Genomic DNA, 25,827 nt, shown 5'->3' on the forward strand with positions numbered 1-25,827 from the left:
CTACTTGTGACAATAAAGATTATTATATGGTTAATTCTGTGATTAAATTAAAGTTTGTTTTGACATTAAAAAATGTCTATTGGTCAGAGTGATCACTCCTGGGGTGAAATATCCTTTCTTCACAGTTCTACACATTAAAAAAAAATTATTTGGGGTTCTCATCCAATATCCTCACAATTGTGGTCTGGTCCGGTATCCTAACAACTGTACAATATCTACAAAAAATCAAATGGCTTATTGGACAGACAGCCCTTGATTTATTTTTCACCATGAATGAAAGGATTGTGGCGATGCTTTGCATAAATTGCATTCACTGTTTAAGGGAGGGTTCCATCTTTCGCATTGGGCAGAGTTTCAGTGAACAGCAGTTAGCTCACCCATTGAAAGCAGAAATTCAAATCCCTTCAAACACAAGACATAAATCAGCTGATTTTAAAGCAGGTGGAGGGCTTGTGATGATTCTCTGCAGAATCTTCCATGCTTCATATTAGAGGTTTAGGTTAGCCAAATTGATCCCCAATTATTACAATGGGGTTAAACAAAAGGTAGCATAGTTTCAGAAGATAATTCAAAGGAGCGAGGGTAGAGTAACAAGGATTGGCTATTGTTGAAAACGTGACAAGACTGCGGCGTGGAGGGCAGGAAACAAATAAAGCCTGGCAGAAATTGTGCTGAAGGTTGGTCTCGGGAAGAGATCATTAAAGGAAACAAATCTAGCGGCAGGTGAGGGTTGCTCGTGCCAGCAATATCCACAGCCATCACTATAGCTCACTTTCAAAGGGACCTCATAGCTGTACATCCTGGTTCATTTTCTACACTGTTAGCAAACGGCAGTGGTGCTTAATTATAAATGGTGATTAGTATTTAGGTGCAGAAATATGTTCATATAACGTAATAGTATTTCCTCAAACTTTCAAGTATAGTACACTCTTCATTAGATATCTAGGCCCCTGTGTGCTAAAGTATTTAAATCGGGCTAATTAAATAGGCCCAATTCACATAAGTAGGAGAGATTCCAAATTGGCTCCAAGTCAGGAGCCACTTTGCAGTTCATCCATTTTAATGAGTATTTACAAAAAAACAGCGCACAGCAGTGTTACATAAAATCCCTTTATAAGCACAGAATGGTTGTCATATGATTGGCAAATCTTTTAAACTATTTCACAAATTAAATAAGCAGTATAGCCTTATTACAGGAGGGCCACATTCTCCCGGGGATGTGGGATCATAGAGTTACTGTTTTGACCTCATATTATGTTGCTCATGGGCAACGTTTGTAACATATTTACTAAATTAGACATTCTGCAAAATATTTGCATTTGGCTAGCTTGTCACTTGAAAAGGTGTATGTTTAGCTAGCTTTAACCTCAAGGAGAAGCTGGGTACTGAAGCACCAGGCAACTTAAATTGCACAATTGCCCTCAAGATGTGTGAGTAGCAGGAGAAGCTTGTCGGTTTAAAGTGACAGACCAGTTTTCTCAAAGTTTCAGCAGAATGGGAGACATAATGGGCACTGGAGTCTAATGGCCACACTGCATGAAGCAAGATGTTCACTGAATCACAGTGAGCACTATTGTCTCTCTGCTACTCTATTGCTTTCTTGCCTAGACTGTTTACACTACTTTTGAATAATTGACGGGATGTGGGCGTCACTTGCCCGACCATAATTTATTCCCCATCCCTAAAAGCCCTTGAGAAGGTGGTAGCGAGCTGCCTTGAACTGCTGCAGTCCATGTGGTGTAGGTACACCCCAAATGCTGTTTGGAACAGAGTTCCATGATTTTGGCCCAGCAACAGTGAAGATATATTCCAAATCAAGGTGGTGAGGGGAACCTCTGGGTTGTGATATTCCCATGTGTCTGCTGCCCTTGTCCTTTGAAATGGTGGTGGTCATAGGTTTGGAAGGTGCTTCCTACGGAACCTTGATGAGTTCCTGCAGTGCATCTTGTAGATAGCACACACTGTTGCTACTGTGCATCGGTGGTGGAGATAGTGAATGTTCGTGCAAAGGGTGCCAATCATCGGGCTGCTTTGTCCTGGATGGTGTCAAGCTTCTTAAGTGTAGTTGGATCTGCACTCATCCAAGCAAGTGGAGAGTAACCCATCACACTGCCGACTTGTGCTTTGTAGATTGTAGACAGGCTTTGGGGAGTCAGGAGGTGAGTTACTCGCCACAGGACTCCTTGCATCTGTCTTGCTCTTGCAGCCACAGTATTTTAATGGCCTTCCAGGTGAGTTGCTGGTCAATGGTAATCCCAGGATGTTGATAGTGGGGTATTCAGTGGGGCGATGGTTAGATTCTCTCGTTGGAAATCGGTCATTGCCTGGCACTTGTGTGGTGCAAATGTTAATTTCCAGCATAATCTGGATCATGTCGAGGCCTTGTTGCATTTGGACATGGACTGTTTCAGTATCTGAGGAGTTACGAATGGTGCTGAACATTATGCAATCATCAGAGAACATCCTCACTTCTGACCTTATGATGGAAGGAAGATCATTGACGAAGCAGTAGAAGATGGTTGGGCCTAGGACAGGACCCCGAGGAATTGCTGCAGTGATATTCCGAACCCGAGATCATTGACCTCCAACAACCACAACCATCTTCCTTTGTGCCAGATATGATTCAACCAATGGAGGGTTTGTGCCCCGATTCCCATGGACTTCAGTTTGCTATGCAGTAATTGGCTGGGTTGGGCTTGTCCTGCTTTGTACAGGATATTCCCAGGCAATTTTCCACATTGCTGGGTAGATTCAAATGTTGTAGCTGTACTGGGACAGCTTGGCAAGGGGCCCAACAGGATCTGCAGCACATGTCTTCAGTACTATTGTCAGGACTCATAGACATTGCAGCATCCAGTGCCTTCAGTCTTTTCTTGATATCGTGTAGACTAGTGAATTGAATTGGCTGAAGACTAATATCTGTGATACTGGGGACATCCGGAAGAAGCCGAGATGGATCAACCACTCAGCACTTCTGGCTGAAGATTGTTATGAAAATGTCAGCTTTACCTTTGTACTGATGTGATGGGCCCCTCCATCATTGAAGGTGGGGATATTTTTGGAGCCTTCTCCTCCAGTGAGTTGTTTTAATGTCTGCCACCATTCATTGTTGGGTGTGGCAGGACTGCAAAGCTTAGTTCTGATTCGATCTGATCCATTTGTTTGTCAAAATTGCTTAGTTCTGTCTGTTACTTGCTGCTTATGGTGTTTGGCACACAAGCCATCCTGTGTTGTAGTTTAACCAGGTTGACACTTAATTTTTAGTTATGCCGGATGTTGTTCCTGGCATGCCCTCCTGCACTCTTCTTTGAACCAGGGTCAATCCCCTGGCTTTGTGGAAATGGGGATATGCCAGTCCATGAGGTTACCAATTATGGTTGAGTACAATTTTGCCACTCTTGATGTCACACAGCGCCTCATTGATGCCCAGTTTTAAGATACTAGATTTTTTTGGAGTCTATCCCATTTAGCATGGTGGTAGTGCCACACAACACAATGGAGTGTATCCTAAATGTGAAGATGGGACTTCGTCTCCACAAGGACTGTGTGGTGGTCACTCCTACCGTTACTGTCATGGACAGGATGTGTGGTGATATGCGCTTATGCATAATCTGTATATAATTGCATCAATGTATATAACAGTACCAATGTATAAACCTGATCATCAATACATGTAGTGACAGTTATGACCTCCTGCCAGTAGGTGGAACCAGACACACATGGAGCCAGAAATATATATCAGATAACTGACAAGACGCAAGCAGTTGGTAGCAGGATGGACAACAGGACAGTCGCATCTCACCTTAGCTCTACAGTAACTTAGATATAATTGTCTGTACATAGGTTTGTTGATTACCTGTTTAATAATAAATACTTGCTATAGCCAAACACACATGTTCTATGCGTCTCTTCATGATCAGCGAGCCATAGAACACAACATGGTACCAGTCGTGCGGAAGAACTAAAGGTAACCGCAGACAAGACAATCCACACTGAAGAATAGAAGAACCTGAACAAATGACTTTTCTACTAATCTGGTGAACTAAGGATTTGCAACTCCACGCAACACAAGACGGTGAAGTGCGAGACGGATGGTTTGAATGAACTCCGCCAAGTTCAAGTCTCAGGTAATCTGGACACAAACTGGCGCAGTTTTAAACAGCAGTTTGAAATCTTATCTTTTGGCCCGTGCCGAAAATGTGGCAACAGACACTTGCCGCGGCAATGCTCTGCTTTCAAAAAAAATTGTCACACGTGTGGCAGGGCAGGTTACTTTGACCGCCGAAGCACAATTGTCCGGAGAGAAAAGAAGAGTCCGGACAAGGACAGAGGAGATTACAACCGGGCTGAATGTTCAGAAGGTTCGACCGGCCGAAACATGGAAGTGATGCTTCCAGTCTGCAGTCACAGTGGGATGACTGAAGGAACTAATGAGGACAGATGGACGATCCCGATAAAGGTCAATGGAATGACCATCAAGTGCAAACTCGATATGGGAGTGAGGGCCAACCTGATCCCGTTCTCGGTGGTGCAGTGGCTAAAGGTCAAACCTCACATCACTCCAGGAGGAATGCTTCTGAAAGACTACAATGGTCATCGGATCCCAACTTTGGGAGAATGCAAGCTTGATGTCACCGTCAAAGAGATAACGAGCAGAATACTATTCTCCATGGTGGAGATGGAGCATGAATCGTTCATTGGGGTGCAACCGGGAAGACATATATCTCGTCTTACTCAGCTACCATTCAGCCCCACTGGTAAATGGCCTGTCACCAGCACAACCCCTTATGAATAGGCAGCTGCAAACAAACCTGCCCTCCATAGTGGCCCCACGGTTAATTGATGGATCCAGAGGAAGCTCGTTCTGCAGAAACAAAAGCAGAAAGAGATCTACGATAGGTCTGCAAGAGAACTCCGGCCCTTGCAAATAAGGGACACGGTCAGAATTGAGGACCCCAATGGCAAAAGATGGACGAAGCTGGTAACGGTTGTTCAGCGTGTGGGTCCGCACTTCGATAGGGTGTTCACTGAGGATGGCTCACTTCTGTGCCGGAACCGATGAGCGCTCCTCAAAGTACAACGACCTTTTGTACTGAACCCAATAGACAAGTTTGGGTGTAATCCCAAGCTGGAGAAAGACACAGACTGTCCAGCAAAGGGGAAAACCAGCGATTGATGAAGGTGGGGCATGCTCACCAACCCAGCCGGTCCTCAGAAGGTCAACGAGAATTAGGCACAAGCCTGATAGACTGAACCTTTGACTGAATGTTCAAGAAATGTGGTTGTAAATAGAATGTTTAGGAAATGTGGTTGTAAATACACCTTTCTCCAAAGGAAGGGAGATGTGGTGATATGCACATTTGCATATCTGTATATTACTGTATATAATTGCATCAAAAGTATAAAACTGTACATAACAGTACCATGTATAAAGCTGGTCATCAATACACGTAGTGACAGTTATAACCTCCTGCCAGTAGGTGGAACCAGACACAATTGGAGCCAGAAATATATATCAGATGACTGACAAGAAGCAGGCAGTTGGTAGCAGGATGGATAACAGGACAGTCACATCTCACCTTAGCTCTACAGTAACTTAGATATAATTGTCTGTACATAGGTTTGTTGGTTACCTGTCCATGTGTTTAATAATAAATACTTGTTATAATCAAACACACATGTTCTATGCGTGTCTTCATGATCAGGAGAGCCATAGGACACAACAGATGCATCTGAGGTGGGCAGGTTCGTGAGGATGAGGTCAAGGGTGTTTTTTTACTCTGGTGAATTCCCTCACCCCATCACAGACCTAAAAAAACAACCTAGTTTATAATGGTACTGCTGAACCACTTTGGTGATGGACATTGAAATCTCCACCCAGAGTACATTCTGCACCCTTGCCACCAAGTTGTGTTCAACATGTAGAAATACTGACAGATGCATCTTACATGTTTCATTGTTACAGGTTTCCTTCCCATGTGTTTGACCTGATGCCATGTGACTTTGTGGCATCCAGGGGTCCCGTTGAGGAGATGGAATGCATAACATTGTGCCACCTCTTGTCAGTGAGACAGGACTTACCCAGATGGTGATGTCTGGGACATAGTTATGTTCATGGAATCATACTCGTAGTCAATGGCAGGCTGTTGCGTGTTGCTAGTCTGTGAGATGGCCCTCCCAATTTTGGCACAAGATGTTGGGAAGGAGGACGTTGCAGGGCCGACAGAGTGTTTGCCATTGTCATTTCCGGTGCCGAGGTCTATGCCAGATGGTCCAATCCAGTTTCATTCCTATTGGCTTTGTAGCGGTTTGATACAACCTGGTGGTTTGTTAGGCCATTTCAGCCACATTGTTGTGGGCCTGAAGTCCCATGTACACTAGACCAGGTTGAGGGCAGCAAATCATTCGTAAATCAGATAAATCATTTTTACAGCAATTGTTTCATGATCATCGTTAATTTTAATTGTTAAATTCAAATCCCACCCTCGATCTGCTGTAGTGGGATTCGAACCCAGGGAGCTTTGGGTCTCTGGATTACTAATCCAGTGACAATGCCACTCCCGTCGTCTCCCCGCACCTAGTGGCGTTCATTGTAATTTGGTGAATATCCTGCTTTACGAAGGGTGGCCATTAGACTCTATGCTCACTATTCTGTCGTTCAGTTGGAGCTTTGAGAAATCTGGTCTGCTCCTTCGAGTCCGGCTAACACGTTTCTCATTGGAACTTTTTGAATCAATGAATAATGTGTCAATGGGATCGTTTGCTTTAGCATTGCCTCCCTTTGAACAGACTGTCTTCTCTGTAGTCCAACTGCTACTAATAAGTTTTCTTTTAAGAAGCACTCACCTCTCTGCGGCAAATCAACCGAGGGTGTTTAAATTCCATAGACGTGAAGTTTTGCTGGAACAGGCTCCGCCTTATTGTTTAAGCCTTATGGCTATGCTGCGTGCAACCTGTTTTTGTTTTTAAATTGCGGTCTTCTGATTCGATTCTAGATCTAATCCGATGTCAGGTGCCGCGCTGTTGGGGTTTCCCCTGTCCTGTTGCAACCCCTTTCGCTCCCACATATAATTGCAACAAGCCAGCTGATCGATTTCAGCACCACGTGCCTACCGTTGCCATGGCTGCAAACAAACACAAAGCGGCGCTGGCTTCTGGCTGTGCCAAGTTCAGCAGAGTCGACCATCAGATCGAAACGGAACAAGATTGTAATACCTACAAATAAATTATGACAGCCCATCTTCCTCTACAATTACGTTGGCACTTAAAAGGAAAGTGTGGTGTTGGGTGTTCTGACACACAGATGAGCCAACACAGTTGTATATGGTACAACGCTTCTTTATTTAAACTCACTATTTACAGTTTGGTCTTTGCACTCTGCACGTGGGGGGCTCCCTGCTTGTGGTGTTTCAACAGCTCTTTCTTGTTCCCTTCTCCCCAGACCTACTGACCACCAGGTGTCGTGCTCGTGCTTTTTATGTGGTTGGTGTTCTTGTCTGTGATTGGTTGTGGTGTTGTGTACTCTGATTTGCCTGTTAGTGTGTCCATCATGATGTGTGTGTTTGAATATCATGACATCCCCCCTTTTTACAAAGATATGTGCCTACGTGGTATTAAATATGATCGTGACGTGAGTGCATCTAAGAGTGTGTGCGTGCCGTGTGCAGCATGTGTCTATGACGGAACTATGTACATGGGGCGATGTCGAGTGCGTCACATGAATCCAGTTGTACCATAACATAACAGAAATGCGAACGAGAGAAGAAGAAAAAAAAACTTGAACAGTTGTCCAGTCAGACGACATCTGGAACGATAAACAACAACAGGTTATCATGTAAAATTGTGCAACTGATTAAACATATGAACTGTATTATAAGTCCATTCTAATGGGTTTGCGACGAATTCGGGTTGACCGCCTCAAGGGTGGATCAAGAACCACCGGCTGCTGTGCAGGCATGGCCATGGGTGGCGATGGAAAGGGCGTGATGTGCGGCAGCTCCACAAAGTCATCCTCGGAAGCCTGTTGAGGATCTGGCGTGCTGTGTGGCTGTGAGCGTGGAAGTCGGCGAAGGGCGCGCCGATTGCGGCGACTCACGGAACCATCCAGCATGCGAACCAGGAACGAGCGGGGAGCCACTTGTCGGAGGACTTCGGCCGGTGCTGACCAGCCACCATACGGTTGATGGACGCGTACTTTGTCTCCGGAGGACAGGGGGGGCAGGTCCGTCGCTCGTGTGTCGTACCGACCTTTCTGGCGATCACGCTGCAGTTGCATGTTCCGAAGAACCGCCTCATGGTCTGTTGTCGGTGCCAGGACGGAAGGTACCGTCGTCCTGAGGGAGCGACCCATTAGTAGCTGCGCTGGCGAGAGGCCCGTGGATAACGGGGCCGATCGATAGGCCAGCAAGGCAAGGTTAAAGTCCGATCCGGCATCAGCCGCCTTGCACAGGAGCCGCTTTGCGATGTGGACACCCTTTTCAGCCTTCCCGTTCGATTGTGGATGCAGAGGGCTGGATGTCACATGAGTGAAACCATATGCTGCGGCAAAGGACGACCATTCACGGCTGGCAAAACAAGGTCCATTGTCTGACATGACAGTCCTTGGAATGCCATGGCGAGCAAACGTTTCCTTGCAGGCCCCAATGACTGCGGACGACGCCAGATCATGGAGAGGCATGACTTCCGGGTAGTTTGAGAAGTAGTCTATAATAACAATGTAATCTCTGCCGAGCGCGTGAAATAGGTCAACACCCACCTTCGCCCAGGGGTCGTCACCATCTCGTGTGGTAGAAGTGTTTCCGGAGGTTGCGCTGGCTGAAACCTCTGACAGGTTGTGCAGTTGAGCACCATGTTGGCTATGTCTTCATTAATACCCGGCCAATATACCGCCTCCCGGGCCCTTCGTCTGCATTTTTCGACGCCCAAGTGGCCTTCGTGTAGTTGACGAAGAATCATCTGGCGCACACTGTGTGGAATAACGATCCTATGCGATTTCATAAGGACCCCGTCTATATTGGTGAGATCATCTCGCACATTATAAAACTGGGGGCACTGCCCTTTTAGCCACCCTTCCGTCATGTGGCGCATCACTCGCTGCAGCAGAGGGTCAGTCGCCGTCTCTGCGCGTATGTGGGCCAGACTAGGATCATCAGCTGGCAGATTTGCTGCTGTCAGAGTCACGTGTGCCTCAATTTGACGCACGAACCCCTCTGCATCTGGTGGTGTGCTCACTGCTCGGGAAAGAGTGTCCGCCACGATGAGATCCTTCCCCGGAGTGTAGATCAGTTCGAAATCGTACCTCCTGAGTTTAAGTAAGATGCGCTGGAGGCGAGGAGTCATGTCGTTCAGGTCTTTGTTAATGATGTTGACCAGGGGGCGGTGGTCAGTTTCGACCGTGAATCGTGGCAGGCCATACACATAGTCGTGGAACTTGTCCAGTCCAGTTAACAAGCCCAGGCATTCTTTTTCGATTTGCGCGTAGCGCTGTTCGGTAGGGGTCATGGCTCGTGAGGCATACGCAACCGGGGCCCATGATGACGTGCTGTCTTTTTGCAGGAGTACCGCTCCAATACCAGATTGGCTGGCGTCTGTTGAGATCTTTGTAGGGCGAGTCGTGTCAAAGAAGGCCAGCACTGGTGCCGTGACCAGTTTGTGCTTGAGCTCCTCCCATTCCCGCTGATGCGACTGGTGCCAGTTGAATTCCGTCGATTTTTTTACGAGATGGCGCATGTTTGTTGTATGAGAAGCCAGGTTGGGAATGAACTTCCCAAGGAAGTTGACCATGCCCAGGAATCTTAAGACAGCCTTCTTGTCAGCCGGTCGTGGCATGGCTGTGATGGCGCTAACCTTGTCTGCATCGGGACGGACCCCGGACCTTTAGATGTGGTCCCCGAGGAATTTCAGCTCCGTCTGGCCGAAAGCACACTTCGCACGGTTGAGACGCAGGCCATTTTGCCGTATGCGGGTAAAGACACGTCGAAGACGATGCATGTGTTCCTGCGGAGTGGTGGACCAAATGATGATATCGTCCACATATACACGTACCCCTTCGATGCCTTCCATCATCTGCTCCATAATGCGGTGGAATACTTCAGATGCCGAAATGATGCCGAATGGCATCCGGTTGTAGCAGAATCTGCCAAAAGGGGTGTTGAATGTGCATAGTCTTCGGCTGGCCGGGTCCAGTTGGATCTGCCAGAATCCTTTGGACGCATCCAATTTAGTGAATCTGTTGGCTCGCGCCATCTCGCTGGTGAGGTCTTCTCGTTTCGGGATGGGATAGTGTTCCCGCATGATGTTGTTGTTCAGATCTTTTGGATCTATACATATACGGAGCTCGCCAGAGGGCTTCTTTACACAGACCATGGAGCTGACCCATGGCGTGGGCTCCGTGACCTTGGATAGGACCCCTTGGTCCTGAAGAATCTGCAGTTGTGCCTTGAGGCGGTCTTTGAGAGGCGCAGGAACCCTGCGAGGTGCGTGAACGACAGGGATGGCGTCCGGTCTGAGTCGAATCTTGTACGTGTGTGGCAATGTCCCCATGCCTTCAAAAACCTCCTGGTTGTGAGCGAGGAGGGAATGGAGATTCGCGTGGAACTCAGCATCCGGGAAGTCGGATATCTCATCTGGAGAGAGAGACATAATGCGCTGTACCAGGTGAAGGACCTTACACGCTTGTGCGCCCAGTAACGAGTCCTTTGATGAGCCCACAACTTCGAAGGGGAGTGTGGCCGTGTACCTCTTGTGAGTCACCTGTAGCTGGCAAGATCCTATGGACGGGATAACGTTCCCGTTATAGTCAACCATCTTAAGCCGGGATGGTGTGATGGGTGGTTTGACCTTCATGGCCTGGACTGCAGAGTAAGCAATCAGGTTGGCGGATGCGCCGGTGTCCAGACGGAAGGCGACGCGCGATCGGTTGACCGTCAGGGTGGCACACCACTCATCGTCTGGATTGATGGCATTGACCTTGTTGACATCAATGATGGCAACTCGGAAGGCATCCTGGTCATCTGCATCACTTAACTGGAAGTCTTGATGCATGGGCTGGACGGTCCTGACTCGTGTGCGAGGTTGTCGAGGATGCGCCGGATCCATGGGTTGAGCCGCACGACAGCGGGCTGCGTAGTGGCCCATCATGGCACATCTGTTGCACTGTCGGTTTTTTGCAGGACATTGCCCTTTTAAGTGTAGACCTCCACAATTGCTGCACGTCATGATGTCACGGCGTTCGTTGCGCCACTGCGCATGCGCAGTGCGATCTTGCGGTGGGCGCGCCTGCGCAGTGCGTCCCTCGTTGTGGCCGTTATTTTTGGCGCGCACCTGCGCGGGAGACCGCGAAAAGCGCGGGAAGCGGCCGCTGTCGTCCGGGCCGTGGGGCGGGAAGAAATCGACGGCCTGGATGCGTTCAACGTCGTGGGCGGCCTGGCTTGCCGATTCGACGGCTGGGGACCCCCTCCGTGCCAACTCGGACGCCTGAAATCGGGCAAAACGGCAGGTAGCATTTTCATGGAGGACACAGGCTTCCACAGCAGATGCTAAGGTGAGGCTTTTCATTTTAAGAAGCTGCTGGCGTAGGCCACTAGAGGCAACGCCAAAAACAATCTGGTCCCTGATCATGGACTCTGTAGTGGTGCCGTAACCGCAGGACTGCGCTAGAATCCGGAGGTGCGTCAAAAAGGGTTGAAAAAGTTCCTCCTTACCTTGCAGGCGTTGCTGAAAGATGTATCTTTCGAAACTTTCGTTTACTTCAGTTTGAAAGTGCTGGTCCAGTTTGAGGATGACCGTGTCATATTTGGCCTGGTTTTCGCCTTCTTCGAACACCAGTGAGTTAAAAACATCGGTTGGGTGCGGGCCTGCGTAGAAGAGGAGCATTGCAATCTTCGAATCATCCGAGACATTCTGTTTTTCGGTGGCACGGATGTACAGGTCAAATCGCTGCCTGTAGAGCTTCCAGTTGGTGCCTAGGTTCCCCGTGACTTGCATCGGCTGCGGTTTGCCGGTGTGGTCCATGTCCAGAATGGCAGGTTAGTCGGCAGGTATCGATCCACTCCTGTACCATGTGGTGTTGGGTGTTCTGACACACAGATGAGCCAACACAGTTGTATATGGTACAACGCTTCTTTATTTAAACTCACTATTTACAGTTTGGTCTTTGCACTCTGCACGTGGGGGGCTCCCTGCTTGTGGTGTTTCAACAGCTCTTTCTTGTTCCCTTCTCCCCAGACCTACTGACCACCAGGTGTCGTGCTCGTGCTTTTTATGTGGTTGGTGTTCTTGTCTGTGATTGGTTGTGGTGTTGTGTACTCTGATTTGCCTGTTAGTGTGTCCATCATGATGTGTGTGTTTGAATATCATGACAGAAAGGAAGATACTGAATAATGTTAAGATCCCGGACCAGACCCCAACACTTGTTAGGATGCCGGACAAAAACCCAAAACACTTCTTTTAAATTTGCAAAACGGTGAGGAACTTCGCTCCAGGAATGATTCCACTGACCAATAGGTATCCTGTACATTAAAACAAACTTTACTCTTACACAATTAAACAAGTTAACGTCACAAAAAATAGCTTTTGAATTAACAGTTACACAATTTTTAAAATAAAAGGAGACCCTTTTTTTACTACTAACTTATACCTTCTGGATCTCCAATTAAGCAAAGCCCATCACAGGTCAAAAAACAGTTATAAATAAAGTTAGCAAACACAGGGTTACTTGCTGTACACCTGTATAACCTTTCTTGAAAAACTGCTAGAAGAGTGAGAGATCCTTTCAGGAACAGCCTGCAGATCCTTCTGCTTGGGTCAGACTAACCAACCTGACAGCATTTGGCAAAAATCTGCTGCTCAGCTTTAAGCTCCTAGCATACTCCAAGCCAAACTGCCTGCTCCAGACCTGGCTCTTCCCATTAATTACATCATCTTCATCCCAATCAGATCCCCTGGCCTTCTTATCTAAGTCTAAACACAGTATCTCAAATTATCTACTTTCCAGGGAATTTCCAGCAACCAAAGCAAAATTCCATTAGGCCCCACTTTGCAACACATACATGATTGAAATGAATGATGATCTCACTTCTACATCTTAATTGCACATTTTGCTGACACACCGCCTGCCTAAAGGTTAAACCGGGATTTTAAAAAAATATTACTGCAACAGATACATATATATCTTAACCCTAGCTTTTAATAACATTACTGCAACAGATATATGTACTAAAATCTATATTAAAATTTCCTACATTCATCACAATATATATCAAAATATATATTACAGGTAGCACCTTTCACGAGCTGAGGACACCTTGCAGCACTTTGCAGTCAATGGAATACTTTGAAGTATAGTCACTAACCCCCGGTATGGTCATCATAACTCGTTTCATTTTTGGTTTCCATTTTTGGAAACCAGTAGCGATCCCCACCGGCATCTCGTTACGCCAGAGGGTGGGAACATCTGACAACCCCAGAAGCAACAGTGTTAGACCGTTTCTGAATAGTAAAATGGCAGCCAGTTTCATGGATCTCACAAACAGCAATAATTGGTGTAACACCAATGTCGCACTCCCTCAGCACTGCACTGGAGTTTCACGCTATATTTTGTGCCTGACGTAAGATACCCTCACAACCTCCTGATTCAAAATGAAGAGCACTATCAACTGAATCACAACTGACACTGGTTTTAAAACATTTTTAAAATGTGCTGTTGCCTTTCCCATGGTCTCCCGAAAGTGTTGGCTCATTTACACATAGATTCCATGCAAGTCAAACTACCTCCAAACTCCCTTTCCTTCCCAAAGTCCTTGAACATGTTATCACCTCCCAAATGTGTGTCCATTTTTCCCAGAACTCCATGTATGAATCGTTCTAATCAAATTTCCACCCTACCACAGCAGCAAAACAGTTTGTATTAAGGTTATAAATGACATCTTGTGTGGAAATTTCCTAAATAATGGCAAAATGTCAGGTTCTGACTGAAAACTGACGTTTTCACCCCACAAACAGCCAGATTTGGTATGACGTAAGAATGATATGCAAACCAGGGACGAACCAGTCCATTCTTGTTGTGATCAATTTATAAATAATAAAGAAAACACACAAAAAAGACTATAACATCCTACAAAAGTGTACTTAACTACACGAATGGCTATACAAACAGAATCTCATGAAATTACCCCTTGTTCCCAAGTACCTATGTTTCCTGAACTCTGAGAAACACCGCTTTTCCCCCAAACAACATGCAATATTATGGAACTCTATGGGCTAAATCCAGCATTTAGTTATCACCCCCAGAGGTTATTTTACAGGTTTGGGAAAGTCATATTAGGTTTTCAGCATAGAGATTCTCCTCTGTTCAAGTTGTGCTTTTAAACAGCAGCCTTTTAGCAATAGCTTGATTTCAGGAGAGCCTTCTTTCTGCAGCTGGGTGTGGCTATGATGGTGTCAACTTCGCTCCCCTCTTTTCCAGTTATCTAGCCATGAACATAATTTCTTTCCTTTGATGTTACCCACCTTGTGGACCAGGCGTTTAGCATATAGGTGCCAATTTCCTTTAGTCTCCACTATTAAGTCACCCCATCTATACACCATTGTTTTCACTTACGTAAACACCAATTCACATCTCAAGTACACCCCTTCAGGCAGCTGTACTTATCAATTCCCCTCTTATCTAATTTATTTATTTTATTTCTATCCCAATTTCATTTTTGAATCTTGATTTTACTCATTCTTAACAGGCTGAATGAGACTGTTTGCAACCTAATGTCATAATTGATCCCGAGTTGAGCTTCCATCTCATATTTTTGTCAGCACAAAGATTGCTTACTTTCACCTCCATAATACCACCCTCTCTGCCACTGCCTCACCTCATCACCTGCTGAAACCATCATCCTTGTCTTTGTTACCTCTAGACTTGACAATTCTAAAGTATTTACACATTCTATCCTCTGTAAACTTGATATAACCCAAAACCTGCTGCCTCTGCCTTAGCTCTCACTCTTTCACCCAACGCCTATATGCTCGCTGAGCCATGTTGGTGCCTGGTTATGCTGGCCTCGTTTCCAAAATTCTCATCTTGGTTTTCAAATTCGTCCATGATCTCGCCTTTACCTGCCTCCTATAATCTCTTCCAGCCCACAATCCTCCCAGATATCTGAGCTCCTCTTTTGAGCATCCCTGGTTTTATTTGCTCCGCCATGGATGCCCTTGCCTTCACCTACCTGGATCCGAAGCTCTGGCATCGATTCGCTAAACCCCTAGCTATAATGTTTCTCCTTAAAACCCACTCTTTGATCAAATTTTTGGTGACTTCCCCTCATATCCCCTAATGAAGTTCGGTGTCATATTTTATTTTACAATGCTCCTGTGGTGCCTTGAGATATTTTATAAGGCTCGACATAAGTTGTCGTATGAACAATGAGTGGGAGTAGGCCATTTGGTCACTCAAGAATTGCTCTGCAATTTAATAATATCATGGCTAACCTGATAGTAACCTCAAATCTGCATCCCACCCACCTCCAATAACCTGCTTACCAAGAACCTATCCACCTCTGGCTTAAAAATATTCAATGATTCTGCTTCCACTGTCTGTTGAGGCCAGAGAGGAACTGAAAATGGGAAACTTTATTATAATAATGTTTATTATTGTCACAATACATTAACACTGCAATGAAGTTACTGTGAAAAGCCTCCAGTCGCCACCTCAGGCACCTGTTCGGGTACACAGAGGGAGAATTTAGAATGTCCAATACACCTAACAAACTCGTCTTTCGGGACTTGTGAGAGGAAAGCGGAGCACCCGGAGGAAACCCATGCAGACACAGGGAGAATGTGCAGACTCCGCACAGACAGTGACCCAAGCCGGGAATAGAACCTGGGACCCTGGCACTGTGAAGCAACAGTGCTACCATTGTGCTACTGTGCTGCCCCAATAAGATATGGGGAGTTCACAGTGAGTAAAAAGTAAAATGCATTTATTTGAACAACATGTATATGCACGAGCCCTGGTTAATCCTCACGGGGTACTCTCTCTCCTGTCGGTCGGTTCCATGCTGGCCGACCTTTTATATACGGGTAAGCTACCTCAGCCCTACCGGGGGAGCTCATACTCCTCGAGGAGCACGGAGAATACGATCATCCCACATCGTTTGTCCCATGCTGGTTATTACACTTTACATTACTGTTATCATCGCCAAGAAACGCCCACCGAAGGTAGCACAGTGGTTAGCATAGTTGCTTCACAGCTCCAGCATCCCAGGTTCGATTCCCCGCTTGGCTCACTGTCTGTGCGAAGTCTGCACGTTCTCCCTGGGTTTGCGTGGGTTTCCTCCGGGTGCTCCGGTTTCCTCCCACAGTCCAAAGATGTGCGGCATTGGTGGATTGGCCGTGATAAATTGCCCTTAGTGTCCAAAAAAGGTGAGGTGGGGTTACTGGGTTATGGGATAGGGTGGAGGCTATCGGCTTAAGTGGGGTGCTCTTTCCAAGAGCTGGTGCAGACTCGATGGGCCGAATGGCCTCCTTCTGCGCTGTAAATTCTATAGTACAAAACGTGTTTAATTTCTCTCTATTGCAGTCTTGCATAACAAATGCGCTTCCTATCCACAAGCCTTACATCCTGCCAGCAAAATCTTTAGTCATGCTTGTTTGTCAACATTTACTTCTGTGAATTCCTATGTCAACATTTTCCTTGCAGCGTCAATTACTATTGCGGGTTGTGAGCAGCTAAGCGACTCCGTGAAATAAGTTTCTGAAGTCTTTTTCCCAACTCTCCCAAGTTATCAAATTGTCATAGGCAATGACACCTGAATTTTAGTAGTAATATAAATACATTTAGTCAAAAATGATATTGTAGGAAACACATAATGATGCCATCTTTAGTGGCTGGAAAGTGAACCCTTACCTCAACATGGATCTTAATCTGGCACGAGTTGGTTGTGGTAAATTATTGGCCAGGACACCTGGAGAACTCACCTGCTTGTCTTTGAACAGAGAATGGATCTGATGTACCTTCAATCCACAGAGAGGCAGCGAGAGCGAGTGAACATGAGGCTTTATTATTGTAATCACAGAATTTACAGTGCAGAAGGAGGCCATTCGGCCCATCGAGTCTGCACCGGCTCTTGGAAAGAGCACCCTACCCAAGGTCAACACCTCCACCATATCCCCATAACCCAGTAACCCCACCCAACACTAAGGGCAATTTTGGACACTAAGGGCAATTTCTCATGGCCAATCCACCTAACCTGCACATCTTTGGACTGTGGGAGGAAACCGGAGCACCCGGAGGAAACCCACGCACACACGGGGAGGATGTGCAGACTCCGCACAGACAGTGACCCAAGCCGGGATCGAACCTGGGACCCTGGAGCTGTGAAGCAATTGTGCTATCTACAATGCTACCGTGCTGCCCTATTAGTCATGAACTTGCCTAGCCAGAGTCAGTAGTACAGATGAATGCTGCCCACAAGAGGCCAGCCTATATATGCCCCGGTGTGGGCGGAGCCATACCGGGGTTACAGTACAGTACCTGGAAGCAGTTCATATCACCACTTCCAGGTCATAGGTCACAGGTTATGGTATCATGCATGCATTATGGTGAATACATTCACCACAGGATCTTTTAGGTCTATCTGAACAGGAGATGGGCTGCAGTGAGGTGCCTCATCCAAACATTGGCGCTCACAATGTACCCAGTACTGGTCTAAAATGATAGCATAGATTACATGCTTAAATTGTGGAACCCATTATCTGACTCTAAAGCCAAACTCGCAGGTGTTCTATATGGGCGCAGTGCCAACATTCACTACCTAGACTCACATGAAGTCTAGGCAATTGGAAAAGGAAAATTGGCACTGGGACGAATATGAATTTTTAAGGAGGATTAGGGCGGGGAGAAGGGAAAAACAAAAATCCCGTTTTCTAAAACATTGACACAAGTGTCATTCCCAAAAATGATTTGGCAGATTTTATTACAATATTTCTTATGCATCTCTGAAATCCACTGTAAATGAATAAGCCTGCTACAATTATATGACAACTACGCAAAATGCATTTTTGAATTCTAAATATCCAAATGTAGCGAATTTGAAACTTACAATTTAATGTAAGGACTCATATGACATTAAACTTGCAGAATAAAGAATAATACCTGACAATAAAGTTCTAACCAAAGACCATTGACTTGAAATGTTAACTCTATTTCCCATTCCTTGCATGCAGCCTGACCTGCTGGACATTATCGGCATTTTCGATATTTATTTCAGATTTCCTGTATTTACATTATTATGTTTATGATGTTAAAGGGGCAGTACAAGACCTTGCAGAGTGTAAGAGCCCTTCCGGTTGATTTACTTATTTCCCCTTTCTTTTGTTATGGGCCAGGGTTTAGAGAACCCCAAAGTGTATCATCGAGTTCACCTGACCCACAACCCACAACTTCTATTAGATTGTGGTAAGGGGAGCACATGGCCCACTCTACAGGTGTGAAAGAGCAGAAATTGAAAAGTACTTTTTAAAGCAAAACAATGTTTATTCTATGAACTCAAGTTAACCTTTTTAAAACATACAGTGAACATCTTAGCAACCAATAATTCAAATACAACCCCCAAAGAGTACAACATTAAGTAATCCTTAAGCTGTCCTTTTAACATCCAGAAGACTTTAAAAAACAACTTTAAACAGAAGCACATTAGGTTTACATTCACTCCTGAGAACATTTATAATTCTCAATTCACCAAATGATCAAGAGATAGTTTTTGATGGCAGAGAAAACAGCAGTCCACTGCTTGGTCTGACTTCAGCTCCAACACTGAAAACTAAACTAAAACACACCCTGCAGCAAACAGCCCAGCTCCACCCACCCTCTGACATCACTGCAGTAGTAAACACCCATTTCTTAAAGGTGCACTCACTACAGATATTTATATACACACCCATTTATAAACACCCATTTCTTAAAGGTACTCTGACATGACACCTCCCCCCAAGAAATAAAAATAAACCATCAACATCAAGATGGTTTCATTTTTCACCTTTTCACTATCCTTTAACAAATGCACACAGTAAATATACATTTTTGTTTCAAAAAACAACACACGCAAACAAGTATAATAATATAGTCCATTTTTGTTCTTCTTCCTCCAACTGAAATCCTTCTCGATTGACAGTCTCTTTGAACAAGAAGGTCTCTGCACGATCCTTCCAATTCTCTACGCTTCGGCATTTCTCTTTCAAGTCAGATACTTTAGTTCAATCTGATCACAGAGTCCCTTGTAATTCTCCAAAACGTGAGCATTAGTTATCACTACCACGTTTCTTCAGGAAGTCCATCAGTGGAGCAACCACGCTACAAAGCCTTTGCACAACTGTTCGATCAAATCCACTCATGCCAAGAAATCGCATTATTTCCCTTTGTCTTGAGGGTATCAGAAACTCCTCAAGGAAAGTGACTTCGGCTTTTCCAAATTCACTTTTGGCTAGGTTTACCACCAAACCCGCCTCCTGAAGTTGATCGAATAACTCCATCTGATGTTTTAAATGTTCTTTCCATGTCTGGCTGAAAATGACCAGATTGTCGATGTATACCGCACAATTGGGTAATCCTGAAACAACTTTGTTAGTTAACCGTTGAAATGTGGCTGGGGCGTTTTTCATGCCAAATGGCATAACTTTGAATTGGTATATACCATCTGGAGTCACAAAAGCTGAAATCTCCTTCGCCCTTTTGAATAAAAGTACCTGCCAGTAACCTTTAAGTAAATCCACTTTGGAAATAAAAGCTGATTGTCCCACTTTCTCAATGCAATCCTCCAAACATGGGAAAGGATAAGAGTCCGTTCTTGTAACTTCATGAACCTTTCTATAGTCCACACACAACTGTTGGGTACCGTCTGGTTTAGGCACCATCACTATGGGTGAGCCCCATTGGCTGCAAGCCACTTCAATTATGCCATTTTTAAGCATACTCTCAATCTCTTTGTTAACCTGTGCCAATTTTAAAGGGTTAAGTCTGTATGGATGTTGCATGATTGGAACAGCATTTCCCACATCTACATCATGTATAGCCATTTTAGTACTTCCCAATTTATCTCCACAAATATGCCCATGTGGTATCAATAACTCTTTCAGGTCAGTCCGATTTTCCTCTGGAAGGTAACTCAACAATTTATCCCAATTTTTAAGAACATCCTCATTTTCCAATTTAATTTGAGGTGTGTCAAATTCACAGTCATCTGGATTTGTTTTGTCACTTTGAGTTAGAATCATTAAAACCTCCTGTGGTGAACCACTGTAATAGGAGATGTAAGGTAGGACCTGCACTACAGGTTCGCCAGTAGCTCCTGCCGGCTCGCTCCGCCCACGGAGAACAGTATAAATATGTATGACCTCCAGTACCCTGCCACTTCGCCAGCTGCAGCAGCAGGCCACACATCTGACTGTAATAAAGCCACAGTTGTACCCAACTTTCGTCTTTGTGCAATTGATCGTGCATCAATTTATTACAGTCAGATTTTCCACAGAATGGATATCCGAATTAAGCCCGCAGCTGGATCCGCACTCGCCAGAAAAGACTTTACTCACTGGCTAGCACGTTTTGAAGCTCACATCAACTCGGCAGACCCTGCGCCAACGGAGGCTCAGAAGATAAACGTCCTGTACTCCAGATTGAGCTCCAGCATGTTCCCGTTGATCCAAGACACCACGAATTACACAAAAGAAATGGAACTCCTCAAAGAACACTATGCGCAGAAGACAAACACGCTCTTCGCCAGGCATGTACTTGCCACCCGCTCGCAACTACCTTGTGAGTCCATTGAAGACTTCTGGTGGGCCCTCATCCCACTCGCCCGGGACTGTCAGGCCGTCACGGCCGCCGAACACTCGAATCTCCTCACGCGCGATGCCTTCGTGACGGGGATTGCGTCGGACCGCATCCGAGAATGATTGCTGGAAGGGGCCACGCTCAAACTGGCGGAGACAAAAACCTTGGCGCTCTCCATGACGGTCGCGTCCTGTAACGTACAATCGTACCGGGGCCCTGCCTTCGCAATACGCCTGCACCGCACGCCAATCTGCGCACCCCGGGGGTCACCGCTGCTACTTCTGCGGTCAGCAGAAGCACCCCCGCCCACACTGCCCGGCCCGCACTGCCATTTGTAAAGCCTGCAGAAAAAGGGCCACTTCGCGGCTGTGTGCCATGCCCGCACAGTCGCTGCGATCGCGCCCGCTATCACCCCACGCCATATGCACAATGGGAGCCGCCATCTTCTCCTCCCGGGTCCATGTGCGACCAAGAGGCGCCGGCATCTTGTCCCGACCCCGCAATGTGCGCATCATGGCCCGACCCCGCAATGTGTGCACCATGGGCGCCACCGTCTTGTGCCGACACAACAATGTGCGCACCATGGGCGCCACCATCTTGTGCCCCACAGGGTCTCCGGACATCCCAACATTGAAACCTCACACGCTCGCCACCCGAAGCATCCGATGGCTATCCGCAGCTCGCTTCGATGACGCTGGACCGATCTCTCCCGCAGAACCTGGCCATCGCGTCGACGACGGTTAAAATCAACGGCCACGCGACCTCGTGCCTGCTGGACTCCGGGAGCACCGAAAGCTTCGTTCACCCAGATACGGTAAGGCGCAGCTCCCTCGCGGTCCACGCCAGCAAATTAAAGGATCTCCCTAGCCTCCGGATCCCACTCCATCCTGATCTGAGGCTTTTGTAGTCACCCTCACGGTCCAGGGCGTAGAATTTAGTAACTTCCGCCTCTATGTCCTTCCTAATCTCTGCGCTGCACTCCTGTTGGGCCTGGACTGCCAGGTCAACCTCCAGAGCCTCACCCTCAAATTCGGCGGGCCCTTACCCCCCCTTACCGTTTACGGCCTCGTGACACTCAAGGTCGATCCCCCTTCCCTTTTTGCCAATCTAACTGTGGATTGCAAGCCCGTTGCCACTAGGAGCAGATGGTACAGCACCCATCAGGTCCGAAGTCCAGTGGCTGCTTAAGGAGGGTATTATCGAGGCCAGCAACAGCCACTGGCGAACCCAAGTGGTAGTGGTTAAAACTGTGGAGAAACACAGGATGGTCGTGGACTACAGCCAGACCATCAATCTGTACATGCAGTTCGACGTGTACCCCCTCCCACGCATATCTGATATGGTCAATCAGATTGCGCAGTACCGGGTCTTCTCAACAATTGACCTGAAATCCGCCTATCTCCAGCTCCCCATCCGGAAGTCGGACCGGCCATACACGGCCTTTGAGGCGGACGGTCGCCTCTACCACTTCCTTAGGGTCCCTTTTGGTGTCACAAATGGGGTCTCAGTCTTCCAAACAGAGATGGACCGAATGGTCGATCAGTACGGTTTGCAGGCCACCTTTCCGGACTTCGATAATGTCACCATCTGCAGCCATGACCAGCAGGACCACGATGCCAACCTCGATAAATTCCTCCGCACTGCCACTCTTCTCAACCTGACCTACAACAAAGAGAAGTGTGTGTTCAGCACAACCCGGTTAGCCATTCTCGTATAGTCCAAAACGGACTTCTCGGGCCCGACCCCGAGCGCATGCGCCCCCTCATGGAACTTCCCCTCCCCCACTGCCCCAAGGCCCTCAAACGGTGCCTGGGGTTCTTTTCCTACAACGCTCAGTGGGTCCCAAACTATGCGGACAAGGCCCGCCCACTCATTCAGTCCACCCAATTCCCCCTTGCGGCCGAGGCACAACATGCTTTCGCCCGCATCAGAGCAGACATCGCCAAGGCCGGGATGCGCAGTGGACGAGTCACTGCCTTTCCAAGTAGAAAGCGACGCTTCAGACATCGCCATTGCTGCCACTCTAAACCAGGCAGGCAGGCCCGTGGCATTCTTTTCCCGCACCCTTCATGCCTCTGAAATTCAACAATCATCCGTCGAGAAGGAGGCCCAGGCTATCGTTGAAGCTGTGCGGCATTGGAGGCATTACCTGGCCGGTAAGAGATTCACTCTCCTTACGGACCAACGGTCGGTAGCCTTCATGTTCAATAACACACAGCGGGGCACGATCAAAAATGATAAAACCTTGCGGTGGAGAATCGAGCTCTCCACCTATAATTACGAGATCTTGTATCGCCCTGGCAAACTCAACGAGCCCCAAGATGCCCTCTCCTGAGGTACATGTGCCAGCGCACAGGTGGACCAACTCTGGGCCCTACACGACAGCCTTTGTCACCCGGGGGTCACTCGATGGTACCATCTGGTCAAAGCTCGCAATCTGCCCAACTCCGTCGAGGAAGTAAGGACAGTCACCAGGGACTGCCAGGTCTGTGCGGAGTGCAAGCCACACTTCTACCGGCCAGACCGTGCACACCTGGTGAAGGCTTCCCACCCCTTTGAATGCCTCAGCGTGGATTTCAAAGGGCCCCTCCCCTCCACCGACCGTAACACGTACATTCCCAGTGTGGTCGATGAGTACTCCAGATTCCCCTTCGCCATCCCTTGCCGCGATATGACGTCTGCCACCGTCATCAAGCCCCTCAGCACCATCTTCGCTCTGTTCGCTTTCCCCGCCTACATCCACAGTGACAGGGGATCCTCATTCATGAGTGATGAGCTGCGTCAGTTCCTGCTCAGCAGGGATATAGCCTCCAGCAGGACGACCAGCTACAACCCCCAGGGAACGAGCAAGTAGAACGGGAGAATGGGACGGTTTGGAGGGCTGTCCAGCTGGCCCGATGGTCCAGGAATCTCCCAGCCTCTTGCTGGCAGGAGGTCCTCCCTGACGCTCTGCTCTCCATCCGGTCACTATTGTGCACCGCCACTAATAACACACCCTGTGAACATGTTTTTACCTTCCCCAGGAAGTCCACATCTGGGGTGTCGCTCCCGACTTGGCTCGCTGCTCCAGGACCGGTCCTTCTCCGTAGGCACGTCCGACTCCACAAGGCGGACCCCTTGGTGGACAAGGTTCACCTGCTCCATGCCAACCCTCAATATGCCTACGTTGAGTTCCCCGACGGCCGCCAAGATACTGTCTCACTCAGGGACCTGGCACCGTCAGGTTCCACCCTAATACACCCCCCCCACCAATGCACCCCCCCCCCCCACCTCCCACCGCGCCGCCAATATTGACCCCACCAGACCACCCCCCCTCCCCTTTTCCGCACAAGAGGACGAAGAGGACTTCGGCACGCTCCCGGAGTTCCCGGATGACTGGCCAGCATCAGCAGCGCCACCACCGCCATTGGTGCCACCTCCACCACGGCCAGCACCAACTTCGCCGCCACCGTTATGCCGCTCCCAACGAAGCACCAAAGCACTGGACCGGCTGAACCTTTGACAGACTCCGGACCGTCAACATGGACTTTTCTTTCCCTACCACTGTACATAATTGCACTAATTGTATATAGTTTCACGTCACCCCCGCCGGACTCATTTTTAACAGGGGGTGAATGTGGTGAACCACTGTAATAGGAGCTGCACTACAGGTTCGCCGGTAGCTCCTGCCGGCTGGCTCCGCCCACGGAGAACGGTATAAATATGTATGACCTCCAGTGCCCTGCCATTTCGCCAGCTGCAGCAGGAGGCCACGCACCTGACTGTAATAAAGCCACAGTTGTACCTAACTTTAGTCTTTGTGCAATTGATCGTGTATCACCTCCTCCTTTTTCTCTCATTCCTTTTCAAAGTATCTTTTAAGCATATTCACATGACACACTCAGTGAGTTTTCCTTCTATCTGGCGTTTTTACCACATAATTCATCTCACTTAATTTCCTTTCAATCTGATATGGTCCACAAAACCTTGCTTTTAAAGGTTCACCTACCACTGGTAACCACACTAAAACTTTATCTCCGCTGGCAAAACTACGAACTTTGGATTTCTTGTCCGCTACCCGTTTCATCACATTTTGTGCAACTTTTAAATGTTGTCTAGCCAATTCACCTGTTCTATTTAATCGTTCCCTAAAATTTGACACGTAATCCAATAATGTAATTTCCAATTTCTCACTCACCAATTTTTCCTTAATCAATTTAAGTGGTCCTCTTACCTCATGACCAAAAATTAGTTCAAAAGGACTGAATTTGGTTGACTCATTAGGTGCATCCCTAATTGCAAACAGTACGAATGGAATTCCTTTATCCCAATCCTCTGGATATTCTTGACAATAAGCCATCAACATTCCCTTTAATGGCTGATGCCTCCTTACTAATGCTCCCTGCGATTCTGGATGATACGTAGTTGATTTAAATTGTTTTATTCCTAAGCTATTCATAACTTCTTTGTATAACCTCGGGTAAAATTTGATCCTTGATCCAACTGTATTTCTGTGGGTAGTCCATATCTAGTAAAGAATTTAAGTAACTCCTCCACAATCTTTTTAGCTGTAATATTATGTCCTGGAATGGCCTCTGGAAACCTAGTAGACACATCCATTATAGTAAAAAGATATTGATTCTCACTTTTTTGTTTTAAGAAGCGGCCCTACGCAATCAATTAGGACCCTTGTAAAAGGTTCCTCTAATTCTGGAATGGGTATTAAGGGTGAAGGTTTTATCACTGTTTGAGGTTTCCCTATCACTTGACATGTGTGACATGATTGACAAAGTTTAACCACATCTTTATGTAGTCCAGGCCAATAAAAATGTTTCTGGATTTTAGCTTGAGTTTTCCTTATTCCCAAATGACCTCCCACTGGGACCTCATGTGCAACTCGCAACACCTCCTTCCTATACCCTACCGGCAATACTACTTGATGAACATCTGCCACTTTTCATCCGCCTGCATATGTAAAGGTCTCCATTTTCTCATCAAGACATTACTTTTACGGTAATAACACTCTGGTATAC

The 25,827-nt window shown here is 47.0% G+C and overlaps 1 protein-coding gene across 1 annotated transcript in view; it reads right to left on the reverse strand.

Annotated features, from left to right (window-relative positions):
- The window catches only part of ttc34 (tetratricopeptide repeat domain 34), a 103,222-nt gene extending 96,171 nt beyond the window's left edge, over positions 1-7,051 (reverse strand). The window contains exon 1 of the mRNA XM_072478012.1: positions 6,847-7,051. The gene's annotated coding sequence lies outside the window, so the exon portion shown is untranslated. The remainder of the gene's footprint in view (positions 1-6,846) is intronic.
- Between the last annotated feature and the right edge of the window lie 18,776 nt (positions 7,052-25,827).

Source organism: Scyliorhinus torazame, chromosome 16 (assembly GCF_047496885.1).
Source record: "Scyliorhinus torazame isolate Kashiwa2021f chromosome 16, sScyTor2.1, whole genome shotgun sequence".
Taxonomy (NCBI): Eukaryota; Metazoa; Chordata; class Chondrichthyes; order Carcharhiniformes; family Scyliorhinidae; genus Scyliorhinus; species Scyliorhinus torazame.